Source organism: Podarcis gaigeae (assembly GCF_964106915.1).
Source record: "Podarcis gaigeae genome assembly, chromosome: W".
NCBI lineage: Eukaryota > Metazoa > Chordata > Lepidosauria > Squamata > Lacertidae > Podarcis > Podarcis gaigeae.
Genome location: NC_139695.1, coordinates 23,431,234 through 23,448,764, shown reverse-complemented (window position 1 = coordinate 23,448,764; position 17,531 = coordinate 23,431,234).

Sequence of the window (17,531 nt, the reverse complement as noted above, 5' to 3'; positions counted from 1 at the left end):
CTTTCCGCCTGCCCGTTGGTTTCAGGGTGTCGGGCAGTCGAAAAATTAACCTCTACGTGCAGTAAGCTCATGAGCTTCCTCCAGAACCTGGAAGTAAATTGTTTCCCTCAGTCTGAGACCACCCTCAAGGGGGCGCCATGCAACCTAAAAATGTGTTCTACAAACAATTTGGCTGTTTCTTCTGCTGTGACCGCATGTGAGCATGCCACAAAGTGGCACATCTTGCTTAACAGGTCCACTACAACCATGATAGCTGTTTTTCCCTTGGATTTCGGCAGGTCCGTCATAAAATCTATGGATACTGCCTCCCATGGTCGTTCTGGTATGGGTAGTGGTTCTAATAACCCCGCCGGTGCCCGGCTCTCCCCTTTTGCTCGCTGGCATCGGTCACACCCTCTTACATACTCCCGTACATCTTCCCGCACCTTGGGCCACCAAAACTCCCTGGTCACCAACCACATGGTTTTGTGTTGCCCGAAGTGCCCCGCTGTGGGGCTGTCGTGCAACTGTTTGAGTACCCTCCCCCTCAATTCTCCTTCGGGTATATACAGTGCCCCTTTGTAATACAATGCCCCGTTCCTTTCCTCAAAACCTCCTGGGTTCTTTCCCTCCCTCCGGAGTCCTCTGAGCTTATCCTGGGCGTATTCATCATTCTCAGTCCCCTCTACCAGTTCTCTTTGCCCCACCAATGCCGCCCCACACACCCAGTAGTCCTCTGGGATGATGTGTCTCTCTTCTGGCGCTCCCTCCCCCTCCAAATATTCTGGTTTACGGGAGAGAGCGTCTGCCCTGACGTTTTCCGGGCCTGGCACGTAACAAATTTCAAAGTGGAATTTGGAGAACTCCTGGGCCCATCTCACTTGTCGTTGGTTGAGTACTCGTGCCGTTCTCCAATACTCTAGATTCTTGTGGTCAGTGCACACTTGGACTTTGTGTTGTGCACCAATTAGTAAGTGCCGCCATCTCCGGAACGCTTCATGAATGGCGAGTAGTTCTCGGTCATACACGGTGTAGTTCCTCTCGGATTTATTCAGCTTTCCCAAGAAGAAGGCACACGGTCTCCACTCCGACTCACTCTTCCCCGGCTGCAGAAGCACCGCCCCTACCGCCCAGTCTGATGCATCAGTTTCTACTCTCATCGGTTTTTGTAGATCCACATGCAGGAGCTGTTCTTCAGACGCGAACGCTTTCTTTAGCTCTTCGAACGCTCGCTGCGCCTCTGCCGTCCAAACAAATTTCTTCTTGCTGCTGAGACAATCAGTGATGGGAGCCGTCAAGTGGGCAAAGTTCTTGATGAACTTCCGATAGAAGTTTCCAAACCCTAGGAACCTTTGCACGTCCTTCTTCGTTTTCGGGGTCTTCCATTCCAGTACCGCCTGAACCTTGCCGGGATCCATGGCCAATCCCTTGTCTGACAAGCGGTACCCCAGGAATTCCACCTCCTTGGTATGAAACTGACACTTCTCCAGTTTCACCCACAGCTGGTTTGCTTGCAGCTTGCCCAGTACTTCCCGGACGTCCCTTACATGCTGCTCCTCGTTCTCTGAGTATACCAACACGTCATTTAAGAAGGCCACACAATTCTTGTAAAGCAAAGGTCCCAGGACGTGGTTCATGAATGATTGAAAACAGGCTGAGCCTGCTTGTAGACCGAAGGGCATAACGAGATACTCAAAAGCCCCTAAAGGGGTGAACATGGTGGTTTTCCATTCATCCCCCTTCCTCATCCGTATCAGGTTATACGCCCCCCTCAGGTCCAGTTTGGTAAAAATCTTTCCCTTCCTCACTCGGGTCAAAATGTCATCAATTCTGGGCATGGGGAAAGCCACTGGTTCCGACACGGCATTCAGGGCCCTGTAATCCACTACAAGCCTGGGTTTATCCGTGTGTTTTTTGTCCACAAAAAACACTGGGCTGCCCCCCACCGCTCTTGACTCTCTGATGAAACCCCGTTTCAGGTTTTTGTCAATGAACTCCCTTAACTCCTGCATTTCCCTACGGTCATTGCGTACAGCTTGCCCACTGGCAGCTGGGCCCCAGGGAGTAGGTTGATTTGACAGTCAAAGGGTCTATGCGGGGGCAGTTTATCTGCTTCTCTTTCGCTGAAGACGTTACCCAGGTCGGCGTATTGTCGGGGCACCTTCCCTTTATCCGTTACTTTCGTCCCTGCTAGAGTGGCCTTCGCTCCTTCCTGAGCCTTCCCCTCCTTGCAGTGTTCTAGGCAATGTGCTGACCCAAAGGAAACTACCCGCTGGTGCCATCCCACTAGCGGATCATGCAGCGCTAGCCAGCTCATCCCCAAAATAATGGGCGCTCCTCCCAAGGTGGCCACATTAAACGCTATCAGTTCTGTGTGTCTTGCCACCTTCATTATCATTGGGACAGTCTGTTGGTTAACTTCTCCCCCCAACAGCTCCCTCCCATCAATCGTGGTCACCTGCAGAGGGTTGCTTAAAGGGATAGTCTGTATCTGGTGTTCGGCTGTAAACTCCTTACTCATAAAATTACAGGAGCTGCTGAGTCCAGTAGCGCCTTTATCTTTAGTGGGTGTCCGTTTGGCAGCTCTAGCAACACCTCTATTACAAGCGCTGGTCTTGGGGGTTCCGGTGTGGGCACATTCACTGCTCTTTGGCCTGGCTGCTGTGCCCCGATGGTGGCAGCCAGGCGTTGGCTTTTACTTGCTCCTTAACTTCCTCCTCCTCCCCCCCAACAGCTCCCGCAATCCCTTGCCATTCCTTTCTTTGCGGGCAGACTCTGGCAAAGTGACCTGGCTGTTGGCAGAGAAAACATTTCTTGGCGCTCTTTCCCTCCTTCTTCCGCCCTTCATTGGGGTTTGAAACTGCGCGCACGCGCGCTGTTCCAATTTCCATTGGCTCTACTGGCGGGGAATGCTGCTCTGGAATCTCTGGAATGCGGAAATCCCTCCAACGTTCCCCCTTCCCTTCCCGCTTCTCCAAAGCTCTCGCCTCCTGGCGTGCTCCTATGGCCAGCGAGGATTTAGTCAGCTGGTCCATAGACTCCGCCTTGGGCGCCCGGGAAAGTTCGTCCTTCACCGTCGAAGATAGCCCTTCTTCGAACAGCATTTGTATCGGTTCCGCCAACAGGTCCCACCCCAATTTATGGATCAACATGGTGAACTCAGTCCAGTACTCACGGACAGATCGGTTCCCCTGTTTACACGCCATTAACTGTCTGCGCACCACTCCCTGCTCAATCTCGCTGGAAAACATCAGATCCATGGCGCGAAAAAACTTCCTCGAGTCCTTTAGGGCGTCATTATTCAATGCCATCAGGGGCCTCACCCAGTCTTTCGCCCCCCCTTCGAGATGCCCAATCACAAACACTACCCTCGATTCCTCATCGGGAAAGTCATCAAACTGCAGATTGAGGGCATATTGCATCTCTGTCCTAAAGGCTTGATAGTTCCTGGGATCACCCCCAAACTTTTGCACCAATCCTGGCACCTTCCTTGTGAGTGGGGTGGTTTTTCCCTTTTCTGCATCCTGAGCCCGCCTCTCCTCGAGCCTTGCCGTTTGCAGCGCTAGCTGGACTTCCAACACCCTGTACCTTTCTTCCAGGCTTGGACCCGCTCCAGCTCCTCCTGCGTCTCCGGCTGGGTTGCTCATGATGCCTCTCCTTGCACAAGCGGCTTTCAGGGACTGTCGGATTGCTGTGATGGGATGATGAGCTGCTTGTGCGTAAAAGCTTAGTCCCTCAGAGTTTGGCCTGATTATCAAAGCTCTGTCTATAGCGGAGCCCCTTAAGCATGACTCCCTCAATCGCTGGCAGAATCCGACAGTGGGCGTTTGCGGAATCTCTTCCAACATAAAAGCTCCTTAACGGAAACGCGTTGTCAGGGGTTCAGGAGCAGAGGCATAGAGGAGAGAGGAGATGGAGAGCGAGGGGGAGGAATCCGAGGAGAGCGTAGGAGATGACAGTGGTCCGAGGGATTCCATGAGCCTCTCCAGCGAATCGGAAGATTCACAGAAGGGGGCGCCGGTGGTCAGGGGTAGGGGGTTCCCAAGGGGAACTCCCCAGGAGCAAGACAGCAGCAGGGACTCCCAGAGCAGTAGTTGGAAATCAGGACCAGCTTCCCCACCAGAGCGGAGTGGGGGAGGAAGACTCCCAAGCGCCGGGGCCAGTGCATTCCCCACCAGGAAGAGAAGACGAGACAGGGCTGACCACGCCTCCATCGGAGAGTCAGACAACGGGGGGGAAGTCAGATCCGGCCAGCGTCCCGGAAGGGGGAAGCAGTGACACAAGTAGTGTGACGGTTAGGAGAAAGGTCACTGGGTTGGCGCGAGAGGCAAGTTCAAATGTACAGGAGCGCGGGACAGCAGAGAATGAGGATTGGGAACCGGGTCCTAAAGCCCGCCGGAGGCAGGGGGAGGAGCTAAGCGACTCAGCGTCGGAAGAGTCCAGAAAGGGCAATGCCCCAGCGGGCAGAAGGACCCAGAGGAGGAGAGAGCAGCGCAAGAGGTGGAGCAGGGCTAGGATCTTAAACTGGTGTCAGAGGGGAGAAGACTCAGACGGGACTTCGCCGATCTAGGGTTTAAGACGTAGGGCTGCGCGCTACGGCTTTGAAATGGAAACTGAACTTCAATAAAGACTTTTGTACATTACGACAGCCTAGCGTTGGTCCTCTGTGAGCTGGGACCTAGAGGCAGCTCTGACAGTAAGTCCCGTCTGCCAAATAAAACCTCGCAACGTCAGTGGGCGCAGCGAGGGGCGAAGATTGGTGCTTCGCGAGCTCACGACAGCAGGGCAAGATGACTACCGAAGAACAGATGGCAGCCGTGCAAAATGCAGTGACACAGCTGAACGCGGAAATATTAGCTTCCAGAAAGAGAGAAGACGAAGCAGCCGCTGCCTGACGAGATCTGCAAGCCAGGTTGGAAATGTTGACTAAACAGGGGCTACCGGGAACCAGACCAGAGGGGATTGGTCTAGGAAAGAGAGGGGGCAGCCTTGTGTCTCATTTTGATGGGAACCTGCAGCAGTATCCTAACTTCAGAGCAGACGTGGTTTTTGCACTTAAGTTGCTGGAGAAGGACTTTAGAGATGAGCAGGAGAAAGTAGGCTTCATACTAACTCATCTCCATGGAGAAGCTAAAGTGTGGCTGCGCAATCTGTGGAGAGATAATGACCCAGCCCTCCAAAATGCGAATGCCTTCCTTAAGGCGATGGATGCTGGTTTTTTATCAGCGGTGGATGTAGATGTCGCCAGAAAGGAGATACATGGATTGAAACAAGGCAAAGCCACTGTAAGGCAATATCACTCCCGCTTTTTTGCATTGGTCAACGCACTGGGATGGGGAAAAGATTCAGCTGCCGTCAGGGACCTGTTCTGGGAGGGGTTGAACGGGGCTGTGAAAGACGAAATTGCAAGGGGGGAGAGACCCCAGAGCACTCAAGAAGTTGTCCAGAGAGCGCTGACGATTGGGGTGCGTCTGGAAGAACGTCCTTGGAGCAAAGATGAAGGGCGTTGGGGACGCACGCCAGCGAGAGCACCTCCTTTCTTTCCCAGGGATGCAGCGCGCGCTCAATCCACGCCTCCACTGGGAGGAGGAGAGGAGCCGATGGAGTTAGGTGGTGCCAAGGCTCAGTCAGCAGCCAGAGCCCTAACACCGGGAGCAGTCAAAGCGAAGCCTCCTAGAGGGAACAGGAAGTGTTACATCTGCGAAAGTGCTCAGCACATGGCGAAAGAGTGCCCCCAGAGGCTCCACAAGCACACTGCAGCCTCAGCAACAGTAACAGAAGCAGTTCAGCAGAGAGAACCACAGCAGGGAAACGACGGAGTCTGGCTGGAAGCGCTGGCACTGGGGCCCAGCCAGACGAGTCAGTGAAGCAGTCCCCAGGAATTTTGCAGCCCACGGACCCCCTCCCACCCAAACCAGTGGTGCAGCTCACCGCATCACTCCAGCTTCCCAATGGACTCACCATGGAAGTCCCTATCACCATTGACTCTGGCAGCAATGCAGACTTTATAGGAGTGGATTTTCTCAAGCAACATAACGTAGCGCTCCTACCAGCCACGATGCCCCTGAACGTCGTCACGGTAGACGGCAGAGAGCTACTGGGAGGACAAGTGCTGCAGCAAACGCCGCCAATGGTGATGCGAATTGGAAATCACCGCGAAGTCATCAGCTTCAACGTCACCCACCTGTCGGGCACGCCCATAGTGTTGGGCATGAGTTGGCTGGACAGGCACAGCCCGGCATTAGCATGGTACCAGCGTCAATTGACCTTCTGCTCATCCTACTGCGCAGAACACTGCATCCTCGCTAACCAAGAAGATGAGGGGCACGAGGATGGACCACAGCTACACTTAGGCATGTTGCAAGCGGTACCCAACAAGTACAAAGAGTTTTTGGAGGTCTTCTGCGAGAAGGAAGCGGACAAGCTGCCTCCCCACAGGCCATACGACTGCAAGATTGACCTCCTGCCGGGGGTGACGCTGCCGACGGGGAAACTGTATTCCATGTCTGAGGATGAACTGCAGGAACTCAGGGAGTTCATAGATCACAACTTGAAGCGGGGATTCATCCGAGAATCCAAAGCAGTGGGGGGCAGTCCTGTGTTCTTCGTGAAGAAAAAAGACACGCCCCAAAAGAGGCTGGTAGTTGATTTCAGAATTTTAAATTCGAAAACCAAGCCCACGGCCTTCCCCATGCCCAAGATCGACGACCTGCTCGCGACGGTGAGGAAGGGGCGCATCTTCACCAAGTTGGATCTACGAGGGGCGTACAATCTTATACGCATGCGGGAGGGCGACGAGTGGAAAACGGCCATGTTTACACCCCTAGGCACCTATGAATATAGAGTTATGCCGTTTGGCTTACAAAATGGCTCCCACAGTTTTCAAGCCTTTATGCACCACGTCTTAGCGGGACTCCTCTACAAGAAGTGCGTCTGCTTCCTGGACGACATTCTGATCTTCTCGGAATCGCAGGAGGCTCACAAGAGAGATGTCAAGGAAGTCCTGCAGAGACTACGGGAGCACAGACTTTACGCCAAACTGGAGAAGTGCCAGTTCGACGTGACGGAGGTGGATTTCCTGGGCTACAAGCTGTCCGACAAGGGACTCGCCATGGACAGCGCCAAGGTCCGCTCGGTATTGGACTGGAAGAGCCTGCGCAATAGGAAGGAGGTCCAGAGGTTTGTCGGCTTTGCCAACTTTTATCGCAAGTTTATCAAGGGTTTCGCTATGCAAACGGCGGCCATCACGGACACCCTCAGCTCCAAGAAGAAGAAGTTCATCTGGACGGAGCAGGCGGAGCAGTCCTTTCAGAAACTCAAGCGTCTCTTCGCGTCCGAAGACCAACTGCTACATGTGAACCCCAACAAACCCATGAGGGTTGAAACGGATGCCTCCGACAGAGCCGTGGGAGCAGTCCTGTTGCAGCAAGATCCGCAAGGGGACTGGAGGCCGTGCGCTTTCTACTCCAGGAAACTCAGCAAGTCGGAGCAGAACTACACCATCTGGGACAGAGAGTTGCTGGCCATTCATGCAGCCTTCAAGGCGTGGAGGCACTTCCTCATCGGAGCCAAACACACAGTGCAAGTTCGCACGGACCATAAGAACCTAGAGTACTGGCGCACGGCGAGGTTCCTGAACCAGAGACACATCCGCTGGGCGGAGTTCTTTGCGGATTTCAACTTCAGGATAGAATATATCCCGGGAGACAACAACATCATGGCCGATGCGCTATCCAGGAAGCCGCAGTATCTCGAGGAAGAGGCACCGGCGGCGGCCAAGCACATTTTCGCGCCGAAAGCGTGGGCATGCGCCTCAGCCACGGTGGACCTGGACGCGGTACGTCGCGCGCTGCAGACGGATCCCTTCGCACAATCCAAGATGGAGGAGGTGCGAAGCGGCACAGCGAAGGACGACGAGTTCCAGATACGCGACGGGCTGCTCATCCGCAAAGGGGCCCTCTACGTGCCAGGAGACGACCTACGCGCGAAGGTACTGCAGCAGTTACACGACGCGCCCAGCGCGGGGCACTTTGGCAAGGACAAGACGGTGGAATTAGTAGCCAGAGACTTCTGGTGGCCAAAGATAAGGGGAGAAGTCGCGGATTACGTCACTAGGTGCGACACATGCCAGAGGGCCAAGCCGGTACACAAACCGCCGGCGGGACTGTTGGAACCGCTAGAGACCCCGCTCGAACCGTGGGTGAGGGTGGCCCTGGACTTTGTCACTGATCTGCCCAGTTCCCGGGGCAAAACAGCAGTACTCGTGGTCGTGGACATGTTCACCAAGATGGCCCACTTCATTCCTTGCGCGAAGGTGGCCACAGCGGAACAGACAGCCAAGCTGTTCATATACCACGTGTTCAAGGTGCACGGTCTACCACGGTCTATCCTGTCCGACCGGGGGCGCCAGTTCGTCTCGAGTTTCTGGCAAAAGCTGATGGGCAGCCTGAACGTCAAGGTCAACCTAGCGTCGGCAAGACACCCGCAGACCAACGGACAAGCGGAGAGGGTCAACGCCATCATGCAGCAGTACCTGAGATGCTACGCGAACCAGCAGCCCTCGACCTGGGTGGACTACCTGCCGCTGGCCGAGTTTGCCTACAACAACACGAAACACGTGTCCACGGGGGTAACACCGTTTTTCGCCAACAATGGGCGGCATCCCAGAACCTTCCCGGGGTTAGAGAAAGTGGGGGAGGGGGAGCCGCAGGGAGCAGAGGCCTTGGCAGCGGAGTTACAGGAGCTCCACGAACAGCTCCGAAGGCAGTTAGAGCTAGCAAAACACGCTTACAAAGTGCAGGCAGACCGAGGTGGAGCAGGGCTAGGATCTTAAACTGGTGTCAGAGGGGAGGAGACTCAGACGGGACTTCGCCGATCTAGGGTTTAAGACGTAGGGCTGCGCGCTACGGCTTTGAAATGGAAACTGAACTTCAATAAAGACTTTTGTACATTACGACAGCCTAGCGTTGGTCCTCTGTGAGCTGGGACCTAGAGGCAGCTCTGACACGCGTCTTCTGGATTCTCAGCGCGACAGTTTCCGGCGAGGGGTGGGTGTCCCTATAGGAGGTCCTGAAACTTCCCCACTGTTTTCGCTGGAAGTGTCCCTGAGCCACCCCTCCGACTCACTTTCCCTCAGAGCTCCTTCTCTCCCCCTGCTGGTTCCCTCCTCTGCTGCTGAGTCTCTCCTAGCCTCGGTGAGCCCTTCCACCACCTGCCCTTCCGATGGCAGTTCCCTGACAATAACTTTTCCCAGTCAGCAAACAAAATGTTATGACCTATGTCCTGTGCCCATTTAATCATGGCTGATTTGACTGTTTCATCCTGAGTGTTCCATTTCAACAGCAAGTTATACATTCTTGAAAGGATCTTAGTTTTAGGTTCTAACAGTTCTGTTTCCAATTTTGATTTTTCCACCTGGAAACCCAACTTTTTGTCCAAATTATAGGCCTCTCTTACTTGATAATAATGAAGCCAATCTCGCACTTTGTCCTTTAATTTCTCAAAACTCTGCAATTTCAGTTTATCTCCTTCTAATTCTAATATCTCCCAATATTTCGGCCATTTGGCCTCCATATTGAGTCTTTTCAAAGCCTTTGCTTCCATGGGTGACAACCACCTTGGGGTCTTGTTTTCCAATAAATCTTTGTACCTTATCCAGACATTAAATAATGCTTTACTGACAATATGGTATTTAAAAGCTTGGTGCGCTTTAACCTTGTCATACCACAAATATGCATGCCAACCAAAAGCATTGTTAAAACCTTCTAAGTCCAAAATATCAGTGTTCTCAAGAAGCAGCCAATCTCTCAACCAGCAAAATGCTGCTGATTCGTAGTAGAGTTTAAAGTCCGGCAGGGCAAACCCCCCTCTTTCTTTCGCATCTGTTAATATTTTAAATTTTATTCTGGGCTTTTTGCCCTGCCAAACAAATCTAGAAATATCCTTTTGCCACTTCTTGAAACAATCCATCCTGTCCACAATCTGTAAGGTTTGGAACAAAAATAACATTTTTGGCAATACATTCATTTTTATAACTGCAATTCGCCCCAACAAGGAAAGCTTCAATTTAGACCATATTTCTAAATCTTTTTTAACTTCTGACCAACATTTCTCATAATTATCTTTAAACAAATTCGAATTTTTAGCTGTCATATTGATCCCCAAATATTTCACTTTCTTAACTAAGGTCAAACCATTCTCATTCTGAAACCTTTCTTTTTCAATCTGTGTTAAGTTTTTCTCTAGAACTTTAGTTTTTGACTTGTTCAGTTTAAAACCTGCCACATGACCAAATTATTGAATCAGTTCTAATACCCTTTTCATACTAGATTCTGGCTCCTGTAATGTCAAAACTAGGTCATCTGCAAAAGCTTTCAGTTTGTATTGTTTGGCTCCGACCTGAATTCCTTTAATCTGACTGTCCCTTCTAATCATATTCAACAGCACCTCCAGGACTGAAATAAATAACAATGGAGAGATAGGGCAACCTTGTCGTGTTCCTTTTTCTATCTTAAATTCTTCAGTCACCTCATTATTAACAATCAGTTTAGCTTTTTGTTCTGAATAAATTGCACTTATACCATTTTCAAACCCTTGTCCCACCCCCATTCCCTTAAGGTTTTTCTTCATGAAATTCCAAGAAATATTGTCAAAGGCCTTCTCCGCATCAATAAAAATTAAAACAGCTTTTGTGTTAATATTCACTTGTAACATCTCCAAAATATCAATTATGTTCCTTGTATTATCAGACAAGTGTCTACCTGGGAGAAAGCCTGCCTGATCCTTGTGAATCTCTTCTACTAATACTTTTTTTAGACTATTAGCTAAAATGTCAGCAAAAATTTTATAATCCACATTTAACAGGGAGATGGGACGGTACTTCTTGAGTTGTGTCTTTTCTGACTCTAGTTTAGGTATAAGTGTAATAAAAGCTTCTTTCCACGACTCCGGCGCCCTCTTTCCTTCCATAATTTCGTTGCAAACCTCCTTTAATGGTTGAATTAAGCAATCTTTCAAAACTTTGTAATACTTGGAGGTTAACCCGTCTGGCCCTGGAGATTTGCCCAGCTGCATATTCTGAATGGCACCTTCAATGTCCTGTTCTGTAATTGCGTAATTCAACATTGTCCTTTTTTCTTGAGATATTTTTTGTAGTCCATTAAGTCTCAAAAATTGGTCTATATCAGTCTCTTTCTGAAGCCCTTGTGTGTACAATTGTTTAAAGTATCTCTGGAAGCACCTTCTAATCTCCACGGGATTCTGAATGTTTTTCCCTTCTATCTCAAGGTTTGTAATAGTGTTTAACTTTTGTCTTTTTTTCAACTGCCAAGCTAGCAGCTTCCCACATTTATTAGCCGATTCAAATGTCTTTTGCCTCATCTGCTTTATTTTCCATTCTACTTCTTGATTTATCAGTTTCATATATTGTACTTGATAAAGTTTGATTTCTCTCAGAATCTCCTTTGAATTGGGGTTCAACCTTAATTTCCTCTCCCCTTCTATTATTTTTTCCAAAATTTTATCCTTTTTCTCATTTTGAGTCCTCTTTTTTATAGCATTCTGTTGAATTAGAAACCCTCTCATGACCGCTTTACTTGTGTCCCAGATTACTCTTTTTTCCACCATAGTTCTCAAATTGGTTTCAAAATAGTCTCTCAATGTCTTTTGGGCCTTCTTGATAATCTCTTGATCTCGCAGTAAGGAATTTTCATGTCTTTGCACAATTGTAACAACCATTCACAATCTTTAAGTGAATAAGACAGTGCATTCAGTTCAGCTTCACAAGTACTTAAGCTAACTGTTGTTTGCTTCTTGCATGACCACTCAAATAGACCCTGATTGTACATGTAGCAAACTCCAGACGTACTTTTCCTGTCTGTAGTGTCACTTCCAAAACTTGCATCTGCAAATATCTCAAGACCACCAGACTTCTGATTGTTAAATCTTAGTCTGTAATGCATAGTGCCTTTCAAATAGCGTGCTATGCGTTTCAGAGCTTTCCAATCCTTAACAGTAGGATTGTTGACTTGTCTGCTTAGCAAATTACAGCTAACAGCAATGTCAGATCTTGAACATCTGGCAATGAAGTTTAGTTTGCCTAGCACACTTCTGTACAGTGTAGTGTCAGAAAATGCTTCTTCAGTGTCATCTACCTGATAACCTGTTGTCATCGGTGTGTCTACAGGGTTAGCATCCATCAGGTTTAGTTTGCTTAACACATCAGCAATTTTCCGTGACTGGTGTACTAGAATGTTACCATCTTGATCTCTCTCTATTTCCAGAGATAGGTAGTTGTTTACCGCACCAAGATCTTTCATGTCAAAGTGCTCTTTCAGTTGAGCTAGGGTGTTATTGTACATTGTGACATCTTTCCAAAAGAAAAGAATATCATCAACATAAAACAAGCAATACAGCTTCTTTTGCCCTTCCTCTTTGACAAATACACATGGATCAGCTTTCCCTTGCTGAAAACCTAGAGAAAACAATACTTCAGTGAGTTTTGTGTGCCAACACCGTGCACTTTGTTTGAGACCATAAAGAGATTTCTTCAGAGCACAAACAAATCCCTGTTTTACCTGTACGCCATCAGGTGGAAGCATATGAAGAGATTCACCTAGAGATCCGTACAAAAATGCTGTATTCACATCGTGGTGACTAACGTGAAGATTCTCTTATGCAGCAAGCTTGAGCATAAGCCTAATACAGTGGTGCCTCGCAAAACGAAATTAATTCGTTCCTCGAGTCTTTTCGTCTTGCTATGTTTTTCATCTTGTGAAGCACGGTCCGTCGCAACTGCGCCTCTTCAAGCGGCTTTAGGAAAAAAGCGAACAAACTCGCAAGACGTTTTCGTCTTGCGAAGCAAGCCCATAGGGAAATTCGTCTTGCGAAGCGACGCAAAAACCGAAAAACCCTTTCGTCTTGCGCGTTTTTCGTTTTGTGAGGCATTCGTCTTGCGGGGCACCACTGTACTCTCATACCTCATGGTGGGTGAGTAGGTCTCGTGATAGTCTTCACCTGGTACCTGTGAAAAACCTCTGGCTACCAATCTGGGTTTGTGCCTGACTATCTTGCCATTTTGATCTGTCTTCGCTTTGAAGACCCATTTGCTTCCAAGCAGTTTCATTCCTGGAACTACTGGAACTAGCTCCCATGTTTTGTTCCTCTCTAAGGAATCAAGCTCAGCCTTCATGGCATTTAACCATGGCTCAGCATCCTTTGAATCCAAATCCTGGATTTCTTGGAAACTTGAAGGTTCAAATACCTTCTTGGAGCTTTTAACAGCTGCTACTGCCGTCTTAGCAAATTCATCAGCAAATCTCTTTGGAGGTCTGCCTTTTGTGGCTCTTTGTGACCTGCGAATTAGTCTTAAGTCTTCAACACTCTCCTCTTCTTTCTTAGGAGAAAAGTGACCTATTGTGAACAAAGGTTCCTCCAATTCTTGATCAGAGCTTTCAGAGGGTCGCATAGAGGCTTTCGCACTCTTGAAATCCTCTGAATCACCCGATTCAGTTTCAGACTCAGAATCAGGCCCTTCATCAGTGGGTGTGGGTAGTTGCCGCAGCTGTGGCTGTTGCTGCTGCTTTTGCTGTTGCCCATCCTCAGTCTCATCACTGTCATCAGGATAGCATTGGAAAATTCCCACATTCTCCCCCCACTTGGCATTGTACTCAACACTTCTTGTGAGCCTAATTGTCAGTCACCATTATTCTATAAGAACCTTTCTGATAACCTAGAAAAATACCATGCAATCCACGCTTGCCTAACTTGGAGCTTTGTGGTGTGTGAACCCACATGTCAGAACCAAAAATTCTCATGTGTTTGATGTATGGCTTCTTGCCAAAGATCTTCTCATAGGGGGTACAACCAATCGCTGAAGATAACCTGTGATTATAACTGTAAACAAAACAGGCCAAAGATTCCGCCCAATAACTCTCTGGAAGATTGGCATCATGCAGCAAGGTTTTCATACCCTGAAGCAATGTCTGATTTGCCCTCTCGCAAAGTCCATTCTGCCATGGCGAGCGAGGACTAGACAAATCCTGATGAATTCCTTTCTCAGTCAGAAAAGCTTCAAACTGCTGAGAAGTGAATTCCCCCCTGCGGTCAGTGAAAAAGGTCTTTATCTTCTTACCATGCACATTTTCCAACCAAGCACAGAATTCCTTGAACCTTGGAAAAGCCTCTGATTTCTGCTCGAGATTGTACACATAAATATACCTGGAAAATGCATCAATGAGAACCATGAAGTACCTGTTTCCACCCAAAGAGGGCGATAGTGGACCAACTAAATCAGCATGAACAACCTGGTATGGTTCTGTAGCTTGCCTACTAGACACCTTACCTTTTGCAGCCATTTTTACCTTGTTTGCTGTGCATGCCTTGCACTTCATGTGGTACCTGCAGGGTTTAATAGTCATACCTTCAACCAAGGCAGGCATTTTAGATACTGCCTCAAAAAGTTTCATCCTGCACATCATCATCAAAATACAAAACAAACAAATGATCAACATATTCAGCATGCAAAACATAATCGTTTTTCTTTGTGATGGTGCACTTCTTGTTCTTGAAGGAAACGTCAATGTCCCGTTCATTCAGCTGCGCAACGCTGAGTAGATTGTGTGCAGCATCTGGAACGTAGAGCACATTGTGTATCGACAAGTCCAAACTGTGAAGAACAACAGTTCCGTAGCCTTGACTGGAGATCGTGTGGTCATCCGCCTGCTGAATCGCACCTTCCTGCGGTGTAAAAGACAAGAACAGTCGCTTGTCGTTGCATAAATGTCCCGTGGCTCCTGAATCAATCACGAAGAAAGGTCTAGACGTCTTCTGGACCTTTGCAACCTTTGGAGTGAAGCGTGAGACCATTGCCTTGTGCTGCGTTGTCCTGGACACCGGACCTTTGCCTTTGCCTTTTCCACGCGATGAGCTTTCGCTGCACTGCTCTGTCTCAGCCCTGGGAAATCTGCATTCCCTCTTCATATGGCCTAGACGTCCACACGAGTAGCATTTCACTGCCTTCAAAGCTTTGGCGCAATCTGGTGGTTCCACTGCATTCTGGGATGACATATGTGAAGACTCCCCCTTACCCATGCAGCTAGCACCTCGGCGGTCTGCTTCATTCAGAATCACGGCAGTAACATGGGCTACTATGAGCTGAGCAGTTGGCAACGGACTCCCAACTTGAACCCAAAGAATGTAGTATCATGAAGGAATACACAGCCTCTGAAAAGCTGAGTCCTCTCTGTTGCAGCTCATGTCTCAGATTCTGCATCTCCATCAGATGTGTATCATGCAGCTCCATCAGATGTATCATGCAGCTTGGCATAGTAGAACAAAGAAGCACCAGCTTCTGTCCTCAAATGAGCATCTCTCAAAGTGTCCCATATTTCTCTGGCTGAGGTCTTTTCACGCAACAGACAGAGCTCTTCTGGGGATACTATCAATGTAAGAGTTCCCCTTGCTTTGGAATCCTTAGCTGCCCATTCATCTGTTATTGGAGCTGGGGGGTTGTCTGTAATAACGGTAAACAGACCTTCTTTTCGCAGAAGAGCCTCTGCGTAGAGTACCTACTCCGCATAATTCTTCTTATTGAGCTTAGGAATCCCAAAAGCGTCAGCTAGCCTTGCATTAGCCATCTCTGCTCCTTTAATCAAGCTGCTTTCTAGCAGGCTGCGTCTGTGTACAGCAGCTGCATCCAAAAGCACTTGTAAAAGTACTTTCGGTTTTCAAGCCTTCCAAGTCTGTGAGCCTGTGGCACGGCAAACGGCTTTAAAAGCTCAAAGTCCAGCCTTAAAGCCATTAATTAGGAGCTGGCAGGCTGCCCGGAGCATGAGCACATACCTCTCTGTGATGGGATAATGAGCTGCTTGTGCGTAAAAGCTGAATCCCTCAGAGCTTTGCATAGGTCTCAAAGCTCTGCCTTTACGGGAGCCCTCAAAGCATGACTCCCTCAGTCGCTGGCAGAATCCGTCAGTGGACGCTTCCGGAATTTACGGCAACATAAGAGTTCCTTAACGGAAACTCTACGTCTGGATTCTCTGCATGACAGTTTCCTGCGCGGAGTGGGCGTCCCCAGCGGAGGTCCTGAGCCCTCCCCGCTGTTCTCACTGGAAGCATCTTGGAGCCATCCCTCCGCCTGAGTTTCTGCAGGAACTCTCCCTCTCCCCCTGCTGGTTCCTTCCTCAGCATCTGAGGGTCTCTTAGCCTCCTTGAGCCCTTCCACCACCTGACTCTCCGATGGCAGTTCCCTGACATCCACCTCCCCTCCAGGACCCCCCTCACCCCCCGTTTCCCCCTCCTCTCTGGGTGGTGAGGTTGGGAACCCCCGGAAAGAATCCTCCTCATCTTCGGATGACTCGAAAACCGCTTTCCATCTACTACTGTCCCTTCTGCCCGAATACTCTTCCACATCTGATTCTTCTTCCTCTTCCTGTCCTGAATCTGGGAACCCCTCGAACTCCTCTTCCTCGTCAGTGGTTCCGAAGTGTTTCTCCCAGAACCTAGCCAAAGGCTGAGGCTTCCTTGGGAACCAGCGATGAAACGTTTCTACTAATACCTCATCGTTGACCGTTTCTGCCAGTACCCAGGTATTTTCAGACTCCGGTTCCCCTTCCCATTCTACTAAGTACTCCACCTGTTTACCCTTCCACCGAGAGTCGAGTATTTCTGCTACATGACTGCTGCGTTCCCTCTCTTCTACTTGCGGTACCGCGGGAACCTCCCCCTCACGTCCCACAAACTCCCGACCCTCTCGGTATGGTGACAGTAATGATCTATGGAATACTGGGTGCAGTTTCATGTTGTTTGGCAACTTGAGTTTGAAGGCCACCGGATTTACCTGTTGTATGACCTCAAAGGGTCCCAGTCGTTTGGGTCTCAATTTCTTACACCCGCCCTTGAATGGCAACCCTTGTGTCGACAACCACACCCGGTCCCCCACCCTTATGGTCTCTCCTTCCCTTCTGCTCCTGTCTGCCTGTTTCTTGGATTCTTCCTTGGCCCTATCCAAATTCATTTGGAGCTGACGATGTATTGCTTCCATTTCTTCTACAAAGTGTTCCGCTGCCGGTACGCTCCATCTTTCCCCTCCTTCCCCTGGAAATGCCCTAGGATGGCACCCATAATTAGCCAAAAAGGGACTCATTCCCGTGGACACATTGTCCGCGTTATTGTAGGCAAACTCGGCCAGAGCCAATTTCTCTACCCAATCATTCTCTCTGTCATTCACATAACACCTCAGGTATTGTTGTAGAATACTGTTTGTTCTTTCCGCCTGCCCATTAGTTTCTGGATGTCTGGCAGTCGAGAAATTTACCTCTACGTGCAGTAAGCTCATGAGCTTCCTCCAGAACCTGGAAGTAAATTGTTTCCCTCTATCTGAGACCACCCTCAAGGGGGCGCCATGCAACCTAAAAATGTGTTCTACAAACAACCTGGCGGTTTCTTCTGCCGTGACCGCATGCGAGCAGGCTATAAAGTGGCACATCTTGGTTAATAGGTCTACCACTACCAGGACTGATGTTTTCCCTTTGGATTTTGGCAGATCCGTCATA